At 51.8% G+C, this 24,583-nt stretch overlaps 1 long non-coding RNA gene across 1 annotated transcript; it reads left to right on the top strand.

The window, feature by feature from the left end:
• Positions 1-1,617: 1,617 nt before the first annotated feature.
• LOC136792772 (uncharacterized) lies at positions 1,618-5,028 on the top strand. The gene is made up of 3 exons (XR_010837149.1): positions 1,618-1,813; positions 2,977-3,160; positions 4,924-5,028. It is a non-coding gene; the product is annotated as an uncharacterized lncRNA (long non-coding RNA).
• Positions 5,029-24,583: the final 19,555 nt, after the last annotated feature.

The following is a 24,583-nucleotide window of genomic DNA, read 5'->3' as shown; positions in this document are numbered from 1 at the left end:
AAGCCCTCACCCTGGAGGAGCTCTCGCTCTGGGGGGTGTGCCAAGCCCTGCGAGTGGTGAGCGGAAACCTTTGGCCATCGAGGTGGCACCCTTTAGTCCTTGCCCACGAGGCACATGGGGCCCCGCTCCTCAGAGTGAGGTCCGGGGACCGGCATCCCCAGCATCCCCCGGGGACCTTGTTAGAAGTGTGGATTCCAGCCCAGCCCAGGCCTCCTGGATCAGCATCTGCACTTAACAAGATCCCAGGGGATTCGCGTACGCGGCCAAACTTGAGGAGCGCTGGACTGATCCTGTCTTCATGCTCCTGGCTCAGCACTGCCTCGGGGCTGCCCTCTCCTGGGTCAAGAAGGCAATGAGGGAAGGAAAGGGCATGGTTACTTCAGACCCACAGAGGCGGAAGGAGATGCTCCTGAAGGGGGCCACCATTTGGGATGGAGGTACTCCTCCCGGGATGGCAGCCTGCCTGCTACCCTCACACTCGCCGCCCCCGAGACCAGGGGCCCTGCAGCTATAGGGGACCATGTCACCACACAGCAAGCAATCCTCAGAGGTCAGGCCAGCGGAGCAGAGCCTTTGCTTCCCTGGGGCCCTTCTCGCATAAGCCTCCTCCCACCTCCCCTGCCCCTGCGTCTGAGGGGGCGAGCTGGGGAGACCGAGGCAGCAGGGACCAGCCAGCTGGGAATGAGGCAGATCCACCAAAGAGCCGCCGCAGAAGGCGTATTAAAGATGCTTGCTCCCACTTTAATAACCTGCCAGGCTGGGTGGACAAACGGGGCTCAGAAGTTGTGGAACAAGAGGGCAATTTCTTATTATTTTTAATAAAGAGCTTTTCATAACCGACGTCGTCAGTGCTATTAACATGCCGCGTGTTTAATAAGACGACATGGTAGCAAGGGGGCTGTCTTGTTACTCACTTGCCGGAGAGGCAGGAAGAGCTGTAGGCATGTCCACGCTCACACGCCAGCATGCACCACGCAAGCGGAGTGGTCCGAACGAAGGGCTGCCTGGGGCCACGCAAACACATGCATTGGTACATGCATGTTCCCACACGCGTATGCACGTCACACACATGCAAGTACAGGAACCTGAAGAGGGTGAGTGCGGAGCTGGCTGTGTGAGTTGCACAAACATGCACATGTGTTAAGAAAAGCGTGCATCCGGGCACCCATGGGATTTTCCAGTCCACGGCATGGAGGGGAAAAGGCGGATTTGAGCTATGTTTTCCACTGATTCACAGGAATACTGTCCTCGGCTCCCTGCCGGGCAGCGACGGGAAATGGGGTGCTGGGATCCCCTCCTCCCCCGTGTGTGCCAAGCAGTGGCAGACGAGTGGCTTAGACCCAAGAGGGGTGGTCAGAAAGGAGGGCAAGGCCGGCAGGAGAGGGGAGGTAACCAGCCCCTAAATCTGCTTGCCAGGGGGGTTTTCAGAAACAGGAATCCCGTGCATTAGCAAGTACCTAAAGAGAGAGAAGGAAGAGAGGGAGATGGAGAGCGAGGGGGGTGGCCCCGCCACGAAGAGTCATGACGGGGCCGGGAGGGGTACAGGGTAGCTGTCCTGTCTTCCTTTTTCAGAGACGCCTCTTTCACTCTGAAGGGTCTATTTCTGGATTCCTCTTCTTCTGAGATACACACCCACACCCACACGTAAAATGAAAGCAATGGCAAACATGTATGGAGCACCCGCCCTGTCCCAGGCCCTCCTTTTTTTCAGTCCAGTGCAGGGATTAGTTCGTCCCACAAAGTGGCGGTTGAGCGGGGTGGGGGGAGATTCCGCGACCAGCTCTACAATCAAGGAAGATGATCCCTGGAGAAGGTAAGTGACTTGCAGTCAGGGCTGGCGATTCGCACAGGTGGAAGGCAGAAGAAGTGGGAATCAAGGGCTAAGGGTTCAGAGCAGGAAGGAAAGGAGAAGGAAGAGGGGAGAGAGGTGCTGTGTGCCTGGAATGGGGTGGGGTGACTTCGAGCCAGAGGGATGGCGTGGGGGGAAGTGAGTTCCTGTGCTGGAGCCTGGGAAGTTTTGCCCCGGGTGAAGCCGCAGAGCAGGTGCCCCGCCCAGGTCCGCGGGCTCCAGCGGGAGGGCCACACACCTTCCCCGCCGGCTGCTCTCCTGTTGCTCCTTTGTAGGCAGAGCCCAGGAACAATGGATCGGCAGCTTCCTTACAATGCTTGGCGACTGGTAACGAGACACCTGTCAGCCCTCTCATCCCCAGGCCTCTGTGCAGAATAGATGAGAGGAGCTCTTTGCAGCTTTGCGCTGAGCGGGGATAAAGAAGAGGAGAAGGGCAGGGGCGAGAGGGGGGCGGGAGGATGATGAATAAAACCATCTACGTTTGCAGAAGAACAGAAGCAGTGTTTTCTGCCTTCTGATCTGTATGCCTCTGGAAATTGGGGGTCTGTGGGGCTCCCTCCTTGCGGCCGTTTGAATTCTGGCCTCTCTGCTCCACACAGCTCTCTGGAGCTGTCATCGAACGAGCTCTCCAGAGGAGACATTGACAGACCCGGGAAAGACAAAACGATGAAGCTGCTGCCTTCTCGGGGCTGGGAAGGGGCGGCAGACCGGCTGGGGAGCCATCGACATTCTAGCAGCTGCAGCCAGCGGGGCACTGGGCAGCCCAGGCCCAGACAAAGGCCCCAGATCCCTCCCTCCACCCCACCCTGGCCTCCTCCCGGCAGGCAGGTGGGCTGCTTTCCTGGACCCTGCTCAGATTTGGCCTCGCGCCTGCTGGGGCCTCCAAAAAGTCAGAGCCCACCAGGCTGAGCTTGGGCCTTGAACTTTAAAGGGGACAGCCAGGGGCTGCTGGGGGCTGAGTGTGGAGCTGAGGAAGATCAGGGAAGGGATGGGACTGTGGTGCTTGGGGACAGTGGCAGATCCCGGGGACTGTACTACAAAGATGAGCTGTGGAGGCATCGCACTGTGGTTACGACTCCAGCGTCAGCCCCCGCGGCTTACACACTGACACTGACCTATTTTCCCAGCTCTTCATCTCCCAGATCCAGCAGCAGCCCCCCTCCATGCACTGAAAGCAGCAATGACGATGGGAATCTCTTAGGTGCAACCCCTGGACCCCCCGTCGCCCACTGCTCTACTCCGCACCCCTACCCCAGCTTGGCCAGCCCGGCAGGTCTCAGACAAAGGAAAGGAAACAATGGTCAGAGACAGGTTTGTCGACTGCAAAGGGGCCACGCGATGGGACTGTTTTTTTAAATTTAACATCCTTATTGGAGTATAAATGCTTTGCAATAGTGTGGTAGTTTCCGCTTTATAGCAAAGTGAATCAGTTATACATATACATACATCGCCATATCTCCTCCCTCTTGCGTCTCCCTGCCTCCCACCCTCCCTACCCGACCCCTCTAGGTGGTCACAAAGCACCCAGCTGATCTCCCTGCGCTATGCGGCTGCTTCCCACTAGCTATTTTACATTTGGTAGTGTACATATGACCATGCCACTCTCTCACTTCGTCCCAGCTTACCCTTCCCCCTCCCCGTGTCCTCAAGTCCATTCTCTACGTCTGCGTCTTTATTCCTGACCATGTGACTATTTTAATTACTACTAGGCGGGAAGTATTTTTGTTACCACCATGACCGGGATCGTAAGTACTTGCATGGAGCATGTCGTCTCTGCCAGGTAGGGGTTAAGCTGTTTGCAGAAAACATTTTATTTCATCTGCACAAGGACCCTAAAAGGGAAGCATTATGATCTTCCTTTTACAGATGGGGAAACTTAGGCTCAGAGAGTGTTAAATGAGTTGCCCCAAATCACACACAGTAAGTGGCTGGGTCTGGACTGGAGTTCCAGCGACTTGACCCCCAACTGCACCTTCTTCGTCTTCACTCGTTTGTCATCAGGGGTGTGGGAAGTATCCTACCCCTCTTGACGGCCCGCTTCCCTGTCCCCCTGTGAATATTCTCTGCTGGTCATCCGTCCCCAGTCCTGCACCAGCCCAGTGACCTCCAGGTGTTCCTAGAACTACTGTCCCTTTTTGTGGCACCACTTTCCCCAGAGGCTCTGGAATGTCTCCCTGTAGGGCACTGGAAGACGGACAACAATGATTAATGGCCTTGTCTCAGCTGGCCTCAGAGAGGGGGACCTCGGGGTCTGTACCCATAGGCCCTGCCAGGACCACCGAGCATGGCTTCACAAGCTCAGCTGGCTGTACGCCGAGATACCAGTCCAGGGAACTTCCAGGGGTTGGAGCTGGGGAGAGGACAGGGTCTTGTCCTGGGTGTTTGAGGCCAGCAGGAGGAAGGGCCTATCACACAGGCACCAGAAAGGGGGTGAGGTCCTTGGAAGAGCAGGCGCCTTATCTCTTGCTCTGCTGTCAGCCCAAGGCTTGGGAAGTGGGTACCCCTCCAGCCATCTCCAGACATGGAATCACCTTCCCTCATCCATCCCTCGAGGTTGAAGGCAATAATGGGAGACAAGCCTGGGAGACCACCCAGAGCCTGTGCTTGGGAATCAGCCAAACAGGTGACAATCCCTCATCTTATCACCTATCAGTGGTGTGATTTTGGTCGGTAGTTTCCTCATACCGAGCCCATTTGGGGCCTGAGTTTCCCCATCTGTAAAATCGGGAGAGTAAGACTTGCTCCACAGATATTGCAAAGATTAAACACGCCTAGTCAAGCACAGACATTAAGTAAGTGATATCCACCGATATGGGTAGAGAGTTAGGTTCAACCGAGGTCCCCTGCCAGTGCCTCCTGCAATTCGCCATTGCATCTTTGGAGAACAGGGCGAGGAACAAGAGGTGGACATTTGGTGCCACCCACCATGGGATGGACTGTCTTGGGGGTCATTAGCAGTGGGCAGGCAGTGGGCAGAGGCTAGCTGACCACTTGGTACGGATGATTTGGAGGGATTCTTTTGTGGGCAGGGAGGTGAACTGGGTGGCTTCTGAAGTCCCATTCTATGTTTACAGCTCTGTCCTGTCTGAATCACCTGGGCTGAGGGCCGGAGGCCCCAAGATGAGTATTACCGAGTCCCTGCCCCAGGCCAGTGGAAGACAGACATTTCTGGCAGTTCAAGGTGGTAAGGCCAAGTCAAGGGTCTATATGGGACACTATGGGAGCCAGAGGAGGGGCTACCCCAAGGGTGGTGACCCCTGAGACAATCCCCCCAAATAAATATGTTAGAAAGAGCGATGGCCCAGAGAGATAAGTAAGATATTCTTAACAGAGGGAAAGAAAAGAGAAAAAGAAAAAAAAAAAAAATCAAAAGCGTGGTCACCTGGTCTACGTATCTATTTTGTTCCCCGTGATCCTCCAGCACTTAGCACAATTCCTGGCAATAGCAGGTGGTCAACAGACATTCGTCAAATGAATGATAAAGCTAATGCTTACAGATTACTTATTCATTCAACTTACACATTAGCCCTATGAGGCCGGCTCTATTATTGACCTCGTTTCACAGATGGGAAATGCAGAGAGACTAAGTAACTTGCTCAAGGTCAGCTGAGTTGAAGGAGCTAATACTCAGCAGAGCTGGGATTCAGACTGAAGGGTCCTACTAGAGTGTGGCCCTACTATGCTCCCCGGCTGCTGAGCAGCACACTGTACGCAGGGACCCCACGTAGGCGTGGGCTAGTTTGCTTGGACTGCCATAGCGAAGTACTGCAGATTGAGTGGCTTAAGTGACAGAGATGTATTTTCTCACAATTTTGGAGGCTAGAAGTCTGAGATCGGGATGTCGGAAAGGTTGGTTTCTTCTGAGGCCTCTCTCCTCGGTTTGTGGATGGCCACCTTCTCCCCGTGTCTTCACATGGCCTTCCCCTGGTGTGCGTCTGTGTTCAAATTTCCTCTTCCTATAAGGACACCAGTTGTTTCGGATTCGAGTCCACCCTGATGATCCCATTTTAACTTCATTGCCTCTTTAAAGACCCTGTCTTCAAATGTAGTCACATTCGGAGGCACTGGGTTATTGGGATTTCAACATATGAATTTGGTTGGGGAGGCATAATTCAGCCCATAATAAGGGGGTTCTGGGAATAGGTGGGGGATGAAGCTAGAGGGATGGGGCAGGACTCGAATCCTGATGGGTCTTTGCATGGAAAAGATACATCCAGTTACATCTGGAGGCACAGGTTGGAGCCTAAGCAGGATGACTAATGTGTAACAGACGCTCTCAGACTCTTCTGTACAAGGATTCCTTCAGTGGCACAAAAGGCTCCTATGGGTGCCCACTTTGCAGTTGAAAAAAATGAAGATGGTAATAACAGCAAGATATCACCGTCGTGCAATTCTATACATTTGCTTTGGCCAGGGACGCATGTATGATTCCTTTTTTGTTTGTTTGTTTGTTTTTGTTTGTTTTTGCAGCACGCGGGCCTCTCACTGTTGTGGCCTCTCCCGTTGCGGAGCACAGGCTCCGGACGCGCAGGCTCAGCGGCCATGGCTCACGGGCCCAGCCGCTCCGCGGCATGTGGGATCCTCCCGCACCGGGGCATGAACCCGTGTCCCCTGCATCGGCAGGCGGGCTCTCAACCACTGCGCCACCAGAGAAGCCCGGATGATTCCTTTTTAACTGTAGCGTGCAATATTTGAAAATCTAGTAGGGTTAACTGAACGTTGTAAAATGAACCAAACCACCCCTCCCAAACTAAATTGATAAATGGTGCAGTTAAACTAGAAGGCATCACTAATTACAAAGCAAGGAGAGAAGCAATTGAAAAATCACAGCTTCCTCAAGAGCACCCTGCTTGCTGTCTCGCTGATAACAGGGTATCCTTCCCACCCCTGCCACTGCAATGGGGGAATTGACACTGTTGGCGTGAGTGTGTGCAAAGCAGGAGCGGCGCGGTGCCGTCGATTGTGTGAGGCAGCCGATCCCTTAAAAGAAAGATGAATCTCAAGCCCAAGTTGATGGTCACTGTTAATAACTCACTGAGCAGGTTAGTAATAAATGCGTCTTAGTCTGATGTCAAAACAAAAGCTCATGGAAACCTGAGCCATTTGCCTCAAAGAATGAAAGGAAAGATCTGCATTATTAACTTCTTTCTGGCCCATCCACTGACCCTTGAGGCCTCCCAGTGAGCTACAATACCACTTTGAAAATCCCTGTGGTAGAGAAATATCTCAGATCCACCACCCCCTGGCCTGCACCCCAGGGCTGTGCAATATAATACGGGCCTGATAAAAACAGAACATATTTCAACACACTAAACACATCCTCAGCAAGAGATGTAAGTCCTTTCTAAATCCATATTTTAAATCTCAAAGAAATTGAATGGCAACCTTCAACAATTTGTATGCCAGCAGAAAGAGTTCTAGACAGAGAGACAGGAGGCCCAAGGTCCATTTATCTGTCCAGACCCAGCTCAACCACAAATCAGCTATGTTTTAGATCTCTCTTACCTATAAATGTGCTCATTTATACGATTCATGGCTAAGGTTCTTTAAGGTCTGCACGCCTGTAGAATATCTTCTATTACATGTTTTGATAAATTTCCCCATTCACTCGCTACATTAGTTATCTACTGCAACATAAGTTTCTCAAAATGTAGAGGCTTAGAACAGCACACTTTTATTATATCACTTTCTGTGGGTCAGGAGTCCGGGTGCAGCTTCGATGGATTCTCTGGCTGAGGATGTCAGGTGGTGCTGCAGTATCATCTTGAGGCTCAGCTGGGGATGGATTGGTGTCTAAGCTCAAGCCAGAGGTCGTTGGCAGGATTCAGCTCCTCACGGATTTTTGGACTGAGGGCCTCAGTTTCTGATGAGCTATTGTCTGGGAGCTTCCCTCGGTTCCTTGCCATGTGGGCCTCTCCATAGGGCAGCTCGCAACATAGCAGCTGGCTTCATCCGAACGAGCAGGGAGGGGCCAGAGAAAGCACCTGCAAGACAGAGGTCACAGTCTTTTATAACCTCAGAGGTGACCTCTCATCACTTTTGCCCTTTCCTACTCATTAGAAGCAAGCACTAGGTCCAGCCCACAGTCAAGGGGAGGGGATTACACCAGGGTGTGGAGGCAGGAGATGGGGACCACTGGGAACCATTCTAGAAGCAGCTCACCATAGCTCTTCTCCCCACTGTTCTCTTGGCCTCACTGGGTCACCTGAGACCACAGTTCTCCTTCTAGGACTCTTACAAGATTCTCCATTAGAAAGGGGTCGAGAAATGGGAAATGGAGACTTGGAGGAATGTGATGTAGGTCAGTCAAGCAAACCCCGTGGGGTAGGTGCGCTGGGAGAACAACGAAGGCAAACCGACAACAGATGTAGCCCCATTACTATTAAAGGGAGTTGTGTCAGCCAATTACCCCATGGGTGCCGCATGGTAATAATGCAAAGAACTTGGGAGAAAAGGCAGTGTTTGATACACATCCCATTTGACTCTTTCTCTTGCTTCACGAGACCTCTTGGCCCCAAGTCTTCCAACTCCAAGTAACACCTTCGGGAAGAGAAAAGACAAAAAAACCCCTAAAGCCTCTTTAAGAAGGTTAACGGGGGAATCCTCTCCATGGCATAGGAGTGTCACTTTCTTGATTTGGAGAGGTAGGGTTAAGTTCGAGGCTTTCTGGCATGTGGAAGGGAAAAGCGGTATAAGTTTTAGTGGTCTTGCCTGTTGTGTCGCCTTGGACCAGCCGTGTGAAGGAGCTGGGAACTCAGAGGCCAGACAGCAAGATGCAGGGAAGTGCCCGAGAGCCACTTGATGCACGTAAATATTACGTTACGGGTTGAACTCTGGCACATAGTTTGGCCCCAAGAATGGGGTTTCACCACCCTACAGCCCCCAGTGGCAGGGCATGGGGGGACCAGGGCTGGGACCAGGCTGAGGGATCTGGGGGCACAGTTTTAAAGAGGCCCTCACTCTCAGAAGTGCAGGACGACCCGACTCCTGGCACTGGGGTAGACTAGTTGGTCGTGTGATTATTTGTTCAATGTCAGCATCTCCATCTACGTGGATATTCCACGTCTGTTGTCTTTCACCACTGTGTTTGCAGTGTTCCCTACGGGGTCTGGCACTTCTTTGTGGGATGAATGAATGAATTAGTCAAGGACTAAATCGACAGCTTTCCACTGAGTGAGATTCCATTTATCTGTCAAGACCCAGCTCAAAGGGTCTTTCTTGCTGAAACCTTGGCTGTTGCCTGGGCAGAATTGACGGCCACTTTTTGGCTTCCCATCATACCCCGCACTCCCCACGCCAACCGCCGCCACAGCGTACGCATCTACATGCTATAGGATGGTACTTAAGAGCTGGGGTTCCAGGTCATACTACTTGGGTTCACATCCTCCCTCTGTCTCGTTAGCTCTGTGACCTTGGCCAATTTGTTTAACTTCTCCAGACCTCAGTTCCCTCATCTGCAAATTGGGGTCACTAATAGTTGTGTCATAAGGATTAAAGACATGAATATTTGTTAATCACTTGGGATGTTACCAAACACATAGTAAGTGCTCAGTAAAAGCTGACTACTCCCTGCATCAGCTCACGTATCACCCTGCACTGTAGTTATCTGCTTAATTGCATTGTGAACTCCCCAAGAGCAAGGACTTCAACTTACTCATTTCAGTATCCATTCTCCTGGCACACAGTGGGCTGTAATTCCTGATTCACTTAGTGGGCCGCTTTCCCTAAGGCAGACATAATGGAGCCTTGAACTCTGAGACTAGCCCTGTGGCCTCTTGTCTCCCCACTTCCATTCCCCAACACCCCTGCATGGTACAGATCTCTTGGTCCCTGGAAATGCTTGGAAGCTTCTGGGCCCCCTGTTCCTCCCTCCCCACCCCCTCATTAATCTTGATTAGGGAGTCCTTGCACTGGAGTTAATTTTCTTGTAGATGCCTATCAGTCATGTAGCAAGGAATCTCTCCCAAGCTAATGAGGAATCAGAGTCTTGCCATGTTATTACTTAGCTAATTAGTACACAGACTTCTTTGGGGTGGGAGATGGGGGCAATGTCAGGGAAGATATCAGGAGAAAGGAAGAAAGTTGAGATTTCCAGGGGGATTGGGTGTGGGTGGTGAATCTCACAGGTAATGAGGGAAATGTCCTGCTCCCGCCTTCTTCTTCCCCTGGACTGGCCCCTGGAGCTCAGACTGGGGCACAGAGGGCTTTCCAAACTTGAGCCCAGTGCCCCGTGGGGTGGGGTGGGACCACGCAACCCCCTTCCCACCCTGTTCAGGCTCTGAGAGCCCCGGCTTACAGATGCAAAGTCCTGCTGAGAAAGGCAGAGGCCAGCTGGGCAGTTCCCAGGGGTCTAGGGCAGCAGGAGGGTTATTTGGCTGCAAGCAGCGGGGGCGGTCAAGGCCCGGCTGGGAGACCAGGAAGCCAGAGCAGAGGCAAAGCTCTTGCTTCAGCACCTGCCTTCTCCAGGCAATTTGTTCTTCTGCTCAAGATTCAAATTCTAAAGAAGGAGATGGGGGCTTCCCTGGTGGCGCAGTGGTTGAGAGTCCGCCTGCCGATGCAGGGGACACGGGTTCGTGCCCCGGTCTGGGAGGATCCCACGTGCCGCGGAGCGGCTGGGCCCGTGAGCCGTGGCCGCTGAGCCTGCGCGTCCGGAGCCTGTGCTCCGCAGCGGGAGAGGCCACAGCAGTGAGAGGCCAGCGTACCGCAAAATAATAATAATAATAATAAATTAAATAAAGAAGGAGTTGGGTTCCCTGCCTGCCCCTCAGGGAATGAAAAGTGGAGCGCTTGTGACAGTCCCATAGACTGACACATGGAAGGATTAATTTGTTCAAAAGGATGCAGCCCTGCTAGGAAGGGGGAAGATATGCTGGGCAAACAGGGTAAAATGCCCCCCTTGGCCTACGTTGTGAGCAAGTTTCCTTCTTTCATTCACCAAAGAAAGATGTGGTAGGTGCCTACTAGATGCTGCATCTTGGGGAGATCAGAGAGACACCCCCCCCTACCGCCATGCATCTCCCAGGGATAGCACACTCTGGAGGGCACACGGGTCACAAGGTCCCACCAAGGATGGGAAGTGACTTGCAGTTTGCGGGTTGTGACATCCAGAACAATTTCAAATCCCAGTGGGGTCAGGACCAGGAAGGCAGCTCAGCCCAGCAGATCAGGTGGATCTTGGCTACTGGCCACATGATATTGAAGTTCCCATCTCTGGGCCTCACTTACTTCACCTGTAAAGGGGCTGTTTCCTGATTAAACAGGATGATGTGTATCGTGTATAGCAAAGGCCTGGCGCACCGTGGGTGCCAGATCCAGAAGTAGGTCCAAGAAGTACATTTGGGGTTCTTTCAGGGTTCAAGGAGGAAACCCAGCCAAAGACAGGATGAGGTAAGACAGTTTGGGAAGGTCCTTCGGGTTGGAGGGCACAAGAGTGCATTGGCTGATTTAAAGCTGGGTGCAAAACAAGCTGCAAAGCCACCTTCCCGACTAGATGCCCTTGGTGTGGGGAGTGTGCTTCCTCCATCAGACTAGGCCCTCTCCAGGGAGGATTGCGCCTCGCTACTCAGCGTGATGTTTTAACAGCACAGACTCTGGAGCCAACTGCTTCTGTCTGATTCCCTTTCCAGCCACTTCTTAGCTGTGTGGCCTTGGATAAGTTACTTAGCCTCTTTGAGCCTCCGTTTTCATATCTATAAAATGGGTTAATGGCACCTACCCTGTAAAACATATGCATGTAAGGCCCGCATTAAGTATCTAGTAAGTGTTCACCAGTGCTTTAGTCATTCATTGCCACATAGCTAATCACCTCAAAACCTAGTAGCTTCAAAGAACAACATTTATTGTCCCAAAAGAATAGGGGGTCAGGACTCCAGGTGTGGCTTAGCTGGGTCTCTGGCCCAGGATGTCTCCCAGGTTGTAATGGGCCAAGGCTGCAGTCACATCAGACGCGACTGGAAGAGGAGCCTGGAACCACTCCCAAGCCCTCTCCCACGGTGGCTGGCAGCTTCAGCTCCTCATGGGTTGTTGGATTAAGACCTCAGCTCCTCATGAGCTGTCATCCTGCTGTTGGCCTCCCTCAGTTCCTTGCCACGTGGGCCTCTCCATTGGGCAGCGCACAACATGGCAGCTGACGTCATCAGAGCGAGCAAGGGAGGGTCCAGAGAAAGCACCACCGAGACAGAAGCCACAGTTTTTGTGACCTCATCTCAGAAGTGGCACCCCATCACGATTGCCTATTCTGTCTGTCAGAAGCCAATTACTCGGTCCAGCTCACATTAAGGGGAGATTACACAGGTGTGAACACCAGGAGGCGGTCATCCATCTCTGGGGACCTACACACCTGGGAGGGCTGTGGGGAAGGGCTGGGGGAAAGGGGCACTTTGTTTTTTCATTCACCGCGCATCCTCAGTACCTAGAAAAATGCCTGGCACTTTTGTCCGGACTATCAGTGGGGCTCCCTCGGAGCAGGAGCTGGATAGGGAGGGGCCTTCTGTCCCCTCGGCCCTCCTTCGAGCACCCCGACAGGGTTTTGCAGCCCAGAGTCCAGAATAATCCCCCCAGGACAGCCTTCCCCCACCCCCGAAAGAAGTCTGTGGTTGCATTGCAGTGGCTCGCTCTGACCTCCCACTCGGAGGGAAGGCCAATTCTACCCAGAAGGAGATGTGTGAAAATTGGATGTGCTGCCAGGGTCAAACTTTGCAGTGCTTTATTCCGGCTGTCACCTGCCTTTGAAACAGAGAGTGTTTTTCCAATTGGTACCTCTCACTCGTGGCCCCTCCCCCCTGGAATCAGAGCCCATGAGTCGCAATCAGTCCCCCATCACCCAACCCCTGGCCATTTCTATGGCTTCTGCTCTGGCCCCCCGCCACCCTCAGCTCTCTCTCCAGCCCTTGTGGTTGCCTCCTAACCAATGTCATCATCTCCACCAGGACCCCCCTCCTTCCCATTTTTCACGCAGCAGCCAGAAGGGTCTTTCAAAAGTGCAAAACGGGTCACATCATTGTCCCTCTCAGAGCCCTCCGATGTCTTCCCATCACTCTGGAATAAAATCCCAACTCCTACCCATTCCCTGGCCCTGTTTGCTCTCCTCCCGCAGCTCACCTTCTAAAACTCGCCCCAGGCACTGTCAGCCAGTTTCTGGAGCACAAGACGCCCTTCCTCCCTCAGGGCGTTTCTCTCTCTGCTCTTTGCAGTTCCAGCTCCTTCTCATCCTTCTTATCCAGCCAAACTGTCACCTCTTCAAGGAAGCCTTCCCTGATTGCACCACGCTCCCATCATTACTGTTCGCATCGTCTTGTTTAATTATGTCCCGGTATAGGTCACAACCTGTCATCATTTTGGTTTAGTTGCTAACCTGTTTATTGTCTGTTTTCCCCATGACAGTCAGCCCCATGAGGGCCAGGAGGATGCCTGATCGGTCACAGCGTTGTCCCCTGGGGACCAGTGTGCTGTAGGACAAATGAATTCCCCCTTTCTGGAGGACTGAAGCAGCGGTCCCAGCCTCCCTTTCTGTCTGCGGGCTCACCTCCCCCAGTTCCCCCTATACACAGCCTCCAGATGAATCCAGGGGAAGCATAGCTCTGAGCACTAGACCTGACTGCGCAACATTATCTGGGACACTTGGCTTCAGGTTCAAGGTTGGGGCCAATCATTTCCTAACATTCCCTAACATGTACACCATGCATGCTCCGTTCAGCTGGAATACATGTCTGCTGATTCCTGAACGTTCCCTGCCCTTTTCTATCTCTGGGCTTAGGCTGGTATTTCTCCCTCCACCTGGAAAACATTTTTCTTCTTTAGAGGCAGATGTACATTCTCATTGCAGCTCAAGTCACCTCCCCCAGGAAGCCATCCCTGACCACCTCTGTTGGTGAAGAGGGAGGAACTTTGGGATTTGGAGTCAAGCCTGGATTCATGTCCCAGTTTTGCCATTTGCAGTGTGCGGCCTTGGGCAGGTCACCCCATGTGTCTGGACCTGTGCAGTGGGAACAGTCCGGACTGCCAGGGTTGCTGAATGAAACACATTATAAGAAAGTGCCTGGCCCAGGGCTGTTGCAGAATGGACGTCAGAGGCCCTTTCTGCGATTGCTGGTGACTCGTGATTCTCCCTCACCCTTAATTCTTCCCTCTATGCACATGGTGGTGGACTTGTCTTCCTCTGTCCGCACTGACCAGGAGCCACGTCTGGGCAGGACCACACCTGCTCCCTCTCCATCCCCTTACCCTGCCTACCGAGGTGCTTGCTTTGCACCAAGCAGGGTCCAGGGAGAGTTTGTTGAATGCTCTTGACCTTTTTTCTTCTCTGGATATTCTTCCTTTATAGAGAAAGCAACCGGATACAATTGTATGCTCATTCATTCATTCATGCACTCATTCACTGAGCTTCCATCATGTAAACAAGAGAGCCACATTTCACGGCTCTGTGGAACTGGCTTTCTCCAGTTTAGGAGCTGCCATCATTCATTCAGTCAACAAACATCTACCAGGACTAGTGTGTGGGTACTAGCTGCCTCACTAAAATCTCCAGCCTCTTAGCAGTGGTTAGTGGTTGCCAAGGACACGTGGGTCCCCCTTTCCTGTATCTGCAAGTTTTCTGAGCATCATTCCTTCCAGCTCTTCTCTGTGCCTACAGGGAGGCTCCCGAGATGCAGGAGCCATGCGGGCAGAGGACTGTGAGGTCTGCCACGATCTGCTGGAGCCCGTGAGGGCGGCAGGAGTTCCCTGCCTCCCGGGCTTCTGTGTGCCTTCCAGCCTCTCTGATCAGGCTCGCCACCTTCGGAGGTAGCTGGGGGTGCCTGGCAGGTGATGCCACGGGGCCTCTCTCTTTAAAGAGAAGAGACCATGCAGTCCAGCAATTCCACTTCGGGGTGTGTATCCGAAGGAATCGAAAGCAGAGTCTCAAAGAGATGTTTGTACACCCATGTTCATAGCAATAGCCAAAAGAGGGAAGCAACTCAAGTGCCCAACGATGGAGGACTGGATAAACAAAATGTGGTCTATCCATGCAAAAGAATATCATTCAGCCTTGAGAAGGAAGGAAATTGCGATACATTCTACAGCATGGATGAAGCTTGGGGACATTATGCTAAGTGAAATAAGCCAGTCACTAACAGACAAATACTGTATGATTTCATTTGTATTAGATACTTAGTCAAATTCACCTATGCAGAAAATAAAGTAGTGGTTGCCATGGGCTGGGGGAAGGGGAGAATTAAACAATGAGAATTGTTTAATGGGGATGTAGTTTCAGTTTTGCAAGATGCAAAAGTTCTGGAGATGCGTTGCATAACAATGGGAATATACTTGCTACTGGATCATACCGTTAAAAATAGTTAAGATGGTAGATTTTACGTGATGTGTACTTCACCATAATTGAAAGAATGTTTAAAAAGAGAGACAGAGGGGAGCAGAGAAGCCCTCTGGGAAATAGCACTTGCGTAGGTAGGGATAGCCCTGTGGGATCTGACCTTGGCCTCTGAGCCCCACCTCTTCCTGAGAGTCCTCCAGATTTGACTTCTACTCCCGTTGGTCTGGCCAACCATCTCCTCTGGCTCAGTGTGGATGTGCCTTCTTTCCACAGCTGACTGAGACTGACGCTTCCAGCTTTCCTGAAAACAGAAATAAATTAGAAAGAGAATAGAGGACAATCAAACTGGAAAGAACAGGATTCTGATCCAACAGGTACCAACCTGCTCCTCGAGATTCTGAGCCCTGCCGATTCCACACTGGGCCACCCTCTGACAGCCTCCCTTAATCCTCCATTTACAAATCAGGTTGGCTTTTTCTATCATTTAAATCATGCTGGGCCATCACTGAGCCCCTTTCATTCTCACGCCACGGCTCCCCTTGTCCGCGGACCACACCGCAGTATCAGAAGTCTGCCCCTACATTCCCTGTCGTGCTTGGGGGGCTCCCTCCCGGCACACTGATGTCGGTGGCACTGGGTAATTTCCTTGTCCAATCCAGCCTGGTCTCTGGGCCCTTAAACTTGGCACTTCACCTCCCGGGCTGTGCCGCCACTGGACCCTCAAGTTACAGTCTCAGGGCGTTTCCTCATCAGCTGCTGAGTCTCCCTACCCAGGGCTGTGGAGCCCAGGAAGCACTTTGGGGGAGGGAGGGCAGCAGGCACCGAGCCCCTGGGCCCTTGACTTTCCTGTTGGCCTCCGGGATGACTTAGTCCCTGGGAAGAGAGCAACCTGCCTCCCTTCCTGATCTTCCATATGCTGGGATGTGAGTTCAACGGATGAGAGGTCAGAGCTCAGCATCCTTTGACCCCCTGCCCCTGACCTTGACCATTAGAGAATTCTCAGTGCTCTACAATCCATCCTCTGCCGGGGCACATCCCCACCAAAGCCTTTGGTTTTTCTCTCTCTGACTCTGGAGACCTGGCAGATGAAAGCCATGACCTCTCTGCTTCAGCCTGTGTGTGATGAAGGAAGTCTGGACCCAGGTTTCAGAGGCATTGATGCCTCAAAAGCTCCCTTCAGGACGACAGGCTCACCCCCACCAGTGTCACCATGGGACTGCTTAGAGGGACACACCGTGGGATGGCACATCCCCCGGCCCAAGTGTCCCGAGCATCCCTAGCGGCAGGCAGTCAACCCAGAGACTGCGATTGATTCTCTTATGGCCACGAGAGGAAGGTTTGATCCTGCCACTCGTTCAAAGTTGGGTTCCACCGCTCCCTAGCCTGTGACTGTGCACGCATTCCTCAACCATTTTGAACTCCAGCTTCCTCGTCAATGAACAGGAAAGACACCACCCCCAAGGCGTCACTGTCGTGTCCAAATGTCATAATATATATAAAGCACCCAGCTCTGTAGCAGGTCAACAAATGCTGTTTCCCCTCCTCCTCTCCGTGATGGGTGAGGCAGCCTGCAACCTCTAGAGCATCCATTGCCTCTATTACCAGATACGGTCTTGTACTTTCACTAACCTGTTCCAAATGAATGGCTGGGGAGGAATAATGATAAGCCTCTTACCGTTGTATATTACAGTTCTCAGAGCCCATTGCAAATTCTTCATCGTATTTGTTCTTTCAAAAAGACCTGGGAGGCTGATTAACAGGGCAGGCATGATTAACCCCATTTGTATAGACATCAGCGCTGAGAACCAAAAGAGGGAAGAGGTCTTTATCCAAGGTCACACAGCTGGTAAATAGCAGAGTTAAGGTGAGATCACAGATCTGTCCTTTTTTAAAAAAAAATTTGTTCTGGAAAGTTTGTCAAGATACCACCTGGTTCTCGGGAGCACATGAGGGCACTGTTCTAAGGAGGACGGGGCCGGAGATACTGGTAAGAGCAGCACCTTTGGACCCCGCGGAGCCTGTGCCCCGGTTGAACTAATTGCCATGCTCCCTCACACTCACATCGAGCCCGCCTTCCAGAGAGACACTAAAGTGCTTCTGAGCAACTCGTGCATATTTATATGCCTGCGTGCATGATAAAAATAAAACGACTTCTCCCACCGCTAAAATGCAACCACTCGCGGTGTGAAATATGGGGCTTATCGAACAGTGACAAGGAAAGCTCTCGGGGAGAGGGTCCTGTCCCTCATGACATTGAAAGGGGGCAGCTGGAAGGAGGTGGAATTTAATGATCTTGATAAGTAAGTGTTAGACTTGGAAGCAGGAAGATGAGTGGTCCCCAGGCACCCAGGACGCCCTCGAGCCTCCCTGGGATGGAGAGCCGGTCCTGCCAGAGGAGACAGTACTGTCTAAAGAGGAGTGTGGGCTCCTTCACACTCACCCCTGCACCTCACTCCCTGAGAGGCAGCCTGTAGGCCTGCTCTTCTCCTCCTGGGCCCAAAGTTCCATCATGTACTGCTTCTTCCTCTAAGGGAAGGTGTCAGGAGGCTTCAGTGATCTCACACGTTCTGGAGCAAGAACCAGCACCTCTGTCTATGGTCCATTCAAGGTAAGCGAGATAGGAGTAAGGAGGCTGGGGAGGCTGGAAGGGTGTTTCAGGCAGAGGGAACAGCATGTATAGAAGCTGAGAATCAAGAGAGCTTAGTGGGCACTAAGAACTGCAGAGGTGGGTCCAGTGTGGAGATGAAGACCCTTGTAAGCTGTTCCAAGGGTGTTGCCTTTGGCCTTCAGGCCATGAGAAGCCAATGAAGGATTTTAAGGGGGATGTCCCGACCAGGCTGTAGACCTTGGTGCGCCCAGGTGACCTGGGGTGTGGATAGGCGGGGGTTGTGTTTTATGAGCAGGATAAGGTCCAAGGAATTGTCCAGTAGTCAATTCCGAGGACACTCAGCTGCCCTTCCTTTAGTGTAAGCCTGCATGGGGTGAGGACTGGGGGCACAGCAGGAGCTAGGGGGCCTGGGGAGGCATCTGGGAAGTGAGCAGGCAGGTGGGTGCAGGACACTGGTGGCGAAGAGGCTAGGTGAACGGGTGCAGCTGGGCAGCCCTGACATTGGCATTCAGGCATCTTGGTAGTGTACCAATCCCTGCTGACCGTGAGAGCCTCAAGGGCACAAGCTGTGTCCTTCCGCTTCTGTATCCCTGGCAGCCGGCTCAGCACCTGGTCCAGAGGAGAAGACCAATGCATATGCGTGGCCTCAATGCCCTTAGTGGAGGTGGACACCCATTAGAGCCACTTATTTAAGGGCACTAGAGTAATGCCGTTAGACTTTGGGACCCCTGTTCCTGTGCTTCTTTGAGCTGTCATGCCCCCAAAGCCTGGGTGCCTTCCCTTGGAATCCTACAAAGCTTCAACAATGCCTATGCGTTTCCCATTGGCCATCAGCATCCCTTTTAAGGGATGGATAACTTTGAGGGTTGAGGGTCCCTCTGTGCTTCCCAATGCTCTCCAGTTCCAGGGAAAGATTCCAGCCCGATTCACCAGCTGTCTCTCTGCAGAGTCAGCCTTTTGACAGGGTAAATGGAAAGAAGGACAGGAAGCTGGGCATGGCAGAAGAGGGCCAGCACAGGAAGGCAGGGAGGGGACTGGCTCGTGCGTTAAGGGGTTAGCGGGATTGTTTCTGTCAATCAATAGTTGGGGAGAAAACGGGGAGAAAGAAGAGCATCTCTGCAGAGATGTAAAGGCTACAGTGATGACAAATTTCCCTCTGTGGGCTGGGAAAGGACCGGTCAGTGTAGAGTGATCTAACGTCAAGAGACTCAGAATCTCAAGATGGGCAAGGTGCGTCCACGTCATTATTGTCAAAGCAGGTTTCTAGAGTAGTTTCCATTGTTCCTTTGCCACCCCATTCATTGCTTTCTGTGGTCTTCAAAGACCCTTCCTAACCTCACAGCTCTAGCTCTCTACACACCCCCAGACCCACTTCCTGGACCACCTGTTGCTCTCTGAATGGCAATCTCTGTTCCATCTTTGTAAGGAATCGCACACATGGCTCTGCCCCAGAAGCTTTTCTCTAACGCCTCGGCATCCTTCAGAGCTTCAAGTCTCACCTCCTCCCAAGTCCAACCCCAGTGCCAGGTACAGGGTATCTGCTGCAGCAGTAGCACAGGAAGGGAGAAAGAGAAGGAAAGTGGAGGTAGATTCATGCCCAGATAAGACATCGTCTGTCAGGGGCCTCAGGGAACTAGTTAGGCCTTTTGCCTCTTCGAAATGGGAACTTTGAAGTCCAGAGAAATGGAATCATCTCCCTGTACTATACATTGAATTGAGATTTTCCTCAAATGTTTCAGGACCTAGAAACTCAAGACAGAAAGCAGGCTGATGGGGAGAGGAGGGAATTGTCAGGTCTTACCAGATGGCTTTGTAATTAACCAGAGCATTTTCATTACAAATACCTTTTACTCACAATTGAACAACTAGCCCGGTTAGCTAGATCTTCCTTCTTTGCTTCCTGGCCTCTCCAGTATTGTGACTCAGGCCTGAGCAGAGTGGCACTGTAGGTGCCAAGGAGCAAAGCGGAAAGTGCCCAGAACTTCCAGAGCTTACATTATGACCTGGGAAGACAAGACACACAGGTGAACCAACTGAAGAGAATATTACTTCTGTGTTGTGCAGACTATATGCACCTCAACTAGTGAGACTGCAGGGAGCAGACAAGCTTGCTTTGAGTCTCAATTTTCTCATCTATAGTATTATGGACCCATCACACAATTGCAACTAACTAAGGACCCTATGTATATATGTTTGTGACAGCATGCCTCATTGTAAATATACTAAAGCTTACCGGACTCATGAAATAGGAAGCTGGTTTGTTTTCCATAATATAGGCCCTCACACTTAAAAGGTTGTAAAAATAGGACAAATCACATATTGGATGTCGCCACCTGTTGTCTATGGGTGGTATTGCGGCTTGGCAAGGAAAGTAGAAAAGGGCTGCTCCAAGGGTGACCTCATAAGATTCCAAGCCAGACTTGACAATCATGGAGACAAGAGTCCAAAGCCAGGAATAGACTACCTAATGTTGGAGAATGCCATAGAAGATAAGTGAATTGCAGATCCCATTTACGTTGACCTTTTTCTTTGCTTCGTGGTCACGGCAACCGCCTGCTGAGTCCCTTGAGACCATAACCCTGGAGTCTTCATCCACCCCTCTCCACTGCAAAGTGCAGGAAGCTAAGGATGAAAATAAGGAGCCACAGAGTGGGGTAATTATAGCCTCCTATGGCTGCCTCGGTCATGGGTAATAGTTACAGCTAATATTTATTGAGTGCTTACGTCATTTGAAGCATTGTCTTATTTAATCAGTGAGGTTGGTACTCTTCTCCCCATCCCCATCATACAGATGAAGAAATCAAAGCACAGGGGGCGAGGAAGAGATCAGAAGCCTTATCCATGGTCAGAGCAGCATCTCCCATTCATCCCACGATCTACAAAACTCTTGATGTCAGATATGAATAGGTATTTATGCAAAGAGGGTTCTGAAGCCAAACAAGCTTGAACTTCAAGTAAATAAAACCAAAAAACTCTGCAGGGTTTCTCATAGCCTTTAAATGCTCATGTGAGTTGTAAATCTCTAAGATGTGGAGAATGAACTAATATACAGCATTCCTCAAATATATTGAACCACTGAACCCTCTTTCAAGGAATGTTTATCACAAACTTGCAAAACAAGTGGTCAGTGGGGCCCAGTTTAGGGAATGCTGGTCTCCAGTGTCAGCTTGGCCTGCTTCTCTCAGCCTCCCCACCTCCACGCTGTTCCCCAGATCTTAACTTCCTGTCCCTGACTCCTTCGCACTGTCCAGCTCCTTCCTCTGGGCCTGTGTTGCCGAAGCTCGTTCAGCAACCGCAGCCTCAGATTCCCCGTGGACAACCTGCCAGTCTCCTCCATGGGGACACAAGCTGGTAATGAGTCCAGGTGGGGCTGAGGTCCATTAAAGACGCAGCACTGCACTTAATTCCAAGCAGCCGTCTCCGTATCGATTTGGGTCACTGGTGTTAAGGCGTCACTTGCAGCTGCGTTTAATTTAAACAAACAATAAAAACCTCCGTCTTGTCTGGGCCGTAGCCTGGGGGATGTTTAATTCCCAGCACTCAGAGGCAGAGGGCAAGGTAAGAAGGAACCAGAGGACTGCATGAGCAAGTGAGTGTGTGTGTGTGTGTGTGTGTGTGTGTGTGTGTGTGTGTGTGTTGGGGAAAGCCCACACTAGTTTCCTGTCCTCAGAATACAACATTCCTCTACCTTTGTCACTTTGGGTAATTCTCTTCACGTCTCTTAGACTCAGTTTACTTATCTATAAATTGGGCTTAGATAAAGCTGCCACGGGGGGCTCTTATGAGAATTAAGTGAGATGAGAGAGGTGGAGCACGCAAGGCTTATGAAAATTTTGTTTTTAACTCATTTCCCATTGAAATACTGGCTTCCAGGGCATGTGTGTGCCTGTGTGCATGTGTGTATCTTGGCCTGGAAGGGTATTTAAGACCTCTGGCTCCGCACTTTTTGTGGGTTTAAACCTAGCCCTATTACTGTGTTGTACTGGGCAAGTTGCTTAGCCACTCTGTGCCTCAGTTTTCTCATCTGTAAAATAGAAATAATACTACTCACACCATACACTATTGTGAAGAATCACTGATTTTATTCACATTTTGTATTTGATCAGTGCCTGGCATAGGAGAAGCACTTTCACAAAGCCTTACTACTCTTAGCATCATTATCCAATCCCATAGGAGGTCCTCCCCCAACCAACAGAACCCATCCCCTTGGAAGCCAGGCTGTGGGAGGTAATACTATGCCATACCCTTTCCCTCTCTTGGCAATAAACAAACTAGAGGTCACAGAGGACCCCAGGGCCCCTTTGACCTCTGGGGTTGTTCCCCAGGGTAAGGAGAAGAGAAATTTGCTTTGTGCTGTAGTGCCCTCTGTTGGGAGATCCTAGCTCAGCACCATGGACAGAGGGAGGCTGCGGGCAGGCAGACACACCTCCAGCCATCAGCCACGGGGAGGTCCAGGGCTCCCACGCAGCCGGTGCTCCAGGAAGAGGCATGTCCCGCCACGACTCATGGGTCTCAGTGCTAGGACTGCAGAGTGGATGCCCCGGATACATTAGGAGACAGGCACAGAGAGACGTTAAGCAAATTAAAAGCCTGGGGCTGCCCTGAGTGACTCTTCCCTTGGCTAGGTCACCCTGTGCCCTCTGCTAACCATGCCTCTCAACTCTCAAGGCTGCGGATATACCTTTCTCTGGAGCAAGAGAAGAGCCTCCAAAGCTGTGTTTTGTGAAACAGGAGCTGGAGGAGCGTGTGCCCCCAGGAGAGGGTGTGCAGAGGTGACAGTTCCTAAGAACAATTACCATATGGTAATAAACACGCACTTTGCGGCTGAGACCCTTTGGGGAAACCAGGGGGCAGGTTTGTCCTCTCTCTGAACATGTGATCTAGGGGGCTGATTATTCTCTGAAAAGGTTCATGGCCACAGGATGCATGCTAGCGCCTGCCAGCCTTGTGCTAGGAGTTGAGGAATGGAGTGGATACCGCAGAGTGCCCTGCTCTCATTCATTCATTCATTCATTCATTCATTCTCCCAACAATTATTTATTGAGGGCCTACTATGTGCCAGGCACTGGCTAGGAGGACCAATAATTATAATACGGGGTGATATGAAAAGAGAGATTCGTAAGTCTTGGGGTGAAGGAGGGTTAACTGAGGTCTCCAATCCCCCACCCCACTCCCCAGCCCAGTCCTTGGCCCTAGGAAGAGACGTCTTCTTGATATCAGGTCTCCTTTCCTCCTTGCTGCCTCTTGCCAGGTGTGATTCGCAGCTGGCATAATGGAGGTGACTGACTGACTGTTGCCTTTCCCAGCTGGTGGTATGGACCCAGACTAGGAGGAAGTGTCCCCAAGAAAGACCCTGGAATCCCACCTGATCCCTGGCTCTCCTGGGTAACAGCTGGGCTACAGTGAGTACAGACAGTAAGCCTCACATAAGCAGGATTTCACCTGGCGAACTGTTGTCTGTCCACCAGTCTGGCTGCACTCTGATTTGCAGCTGGGCTTACAGAGCCGGAATGCCCATACAGGGGTGCCTGGCATTTCCCTGAGGAACTCAGACCAACACGAGGGTGTTCCCAGCTGGATGCTGCTTCCCAGCAGGGAAGGTCCTTGCACAGAGGGCTTAACACCTGCGATGGATTTGGGTTCTGTCCGCTTCGTTCTGGGCCAGAGGTGGGGAGGGGGAGGGGCAGACATGAGACAGTCAAGGACTGTGTCCCATGGCATGGCTGGGGCAGCCCAAAAAGAAGGTGAGGGGGAGAGGTGACCTCAAGGTGACCCTCAGCAACTTGAAGAAGGGTGGACCTAGGTGGGTTGGGCTAAGAGGGAGCAAAGAACAGCCAGGCAAAGGGAGAAGAAAGGGTCTAAGACTCCAGTGTTCAAGCCATATCCAGCCCAATCAGCCTGGCAGCCAATTAGTCTGATTCAAAAAAAAAAAAAAAAAACCACGTAGGGACAAACTGTAATCAAACACCTATTTATAAGGGTTTATTATGATCATTATTATTATTTTACTGAGAGGATCATTCTAAAGCCTGTCAGGTGAATGTATGCTTTCAGATCTTCATAAATGCAAATCGCTCCTTCCCTGGGGCGGGCGGGCATGAGCTGCACCGGGCAGCCTCGGGAGGTGACGTGGTGAGGCTTGGAGAGGGCATTTGGCGGGACCAGCTCCCGGCCATGGGGCATCTCTGCACAAGGCTGACCAAGAGACGGCCTAGCAGCCACCCACTGCCCGCTCCATTCCCTACACCCCTTCAAAGGGCTGCTGGAGACGGAACCGGCTTTGTACCCATTGTCCATTTAGGTAAACAGAGTGACAGCCTGACAGCCTGACGCAGCAACCTGGCAGAGACAGAGAAGCTGGGAATTCTCCTTAGAATGCCATGGAGTGAAATTCCGTGCTCCGAACTTCCCCATCTAACGTCACCCCTGACCACTCCAAGGGCTGGAGTATCTCTTCCCTCCCAGGGCTCACAGCCGGACCTGAGGCTCAATGGTTGGCGTGTGTGTGTGTGTGTGTGTGTGTGTGTGTGTGTGTGCGCGCGCCTGTGTGTGTTTCGGTGGGAGGATAATGATAAGATACAAGTCCCAAACCCCAATCCTCAGGCCCAGGGAGAAAAGGAGTCAGGTCTGCCAAAAGGGTGAAACTGTGGTCTCTGCCAGAAGGAAACACCCAGTTCCTTACCCATTTCTGGCTGGGTCCAAGAATGTGGCTATTCTTGGAAGAAAGAACAAAACATATCCCATTTCCATGGGTGCCTGGGGGAGGGCAGCCATAATTTGGGAAGTTGCAGAACACTGACGCCCCTAATCCTTAATAGGG

This window comes from Kogia breviceps, chromosome 1, assembly GCF_026419965.1.
Source record: "Kogia breviceps isolate mKogBre1 chromosome 1, mKogBre1 haplotype 1, whole genome shotgun sequence".
NCBI classification, from domain to species: Eukaryota; Metazoa; Chordata; class Mammalia; order Artiodactyla; family Physeteridae; genus Kogia; species Kogia breviceps.
Note: the sequence above shows the minus strand (reverse complement) of the source record. Positions and strands in the feature narration are given on the sequence as shown.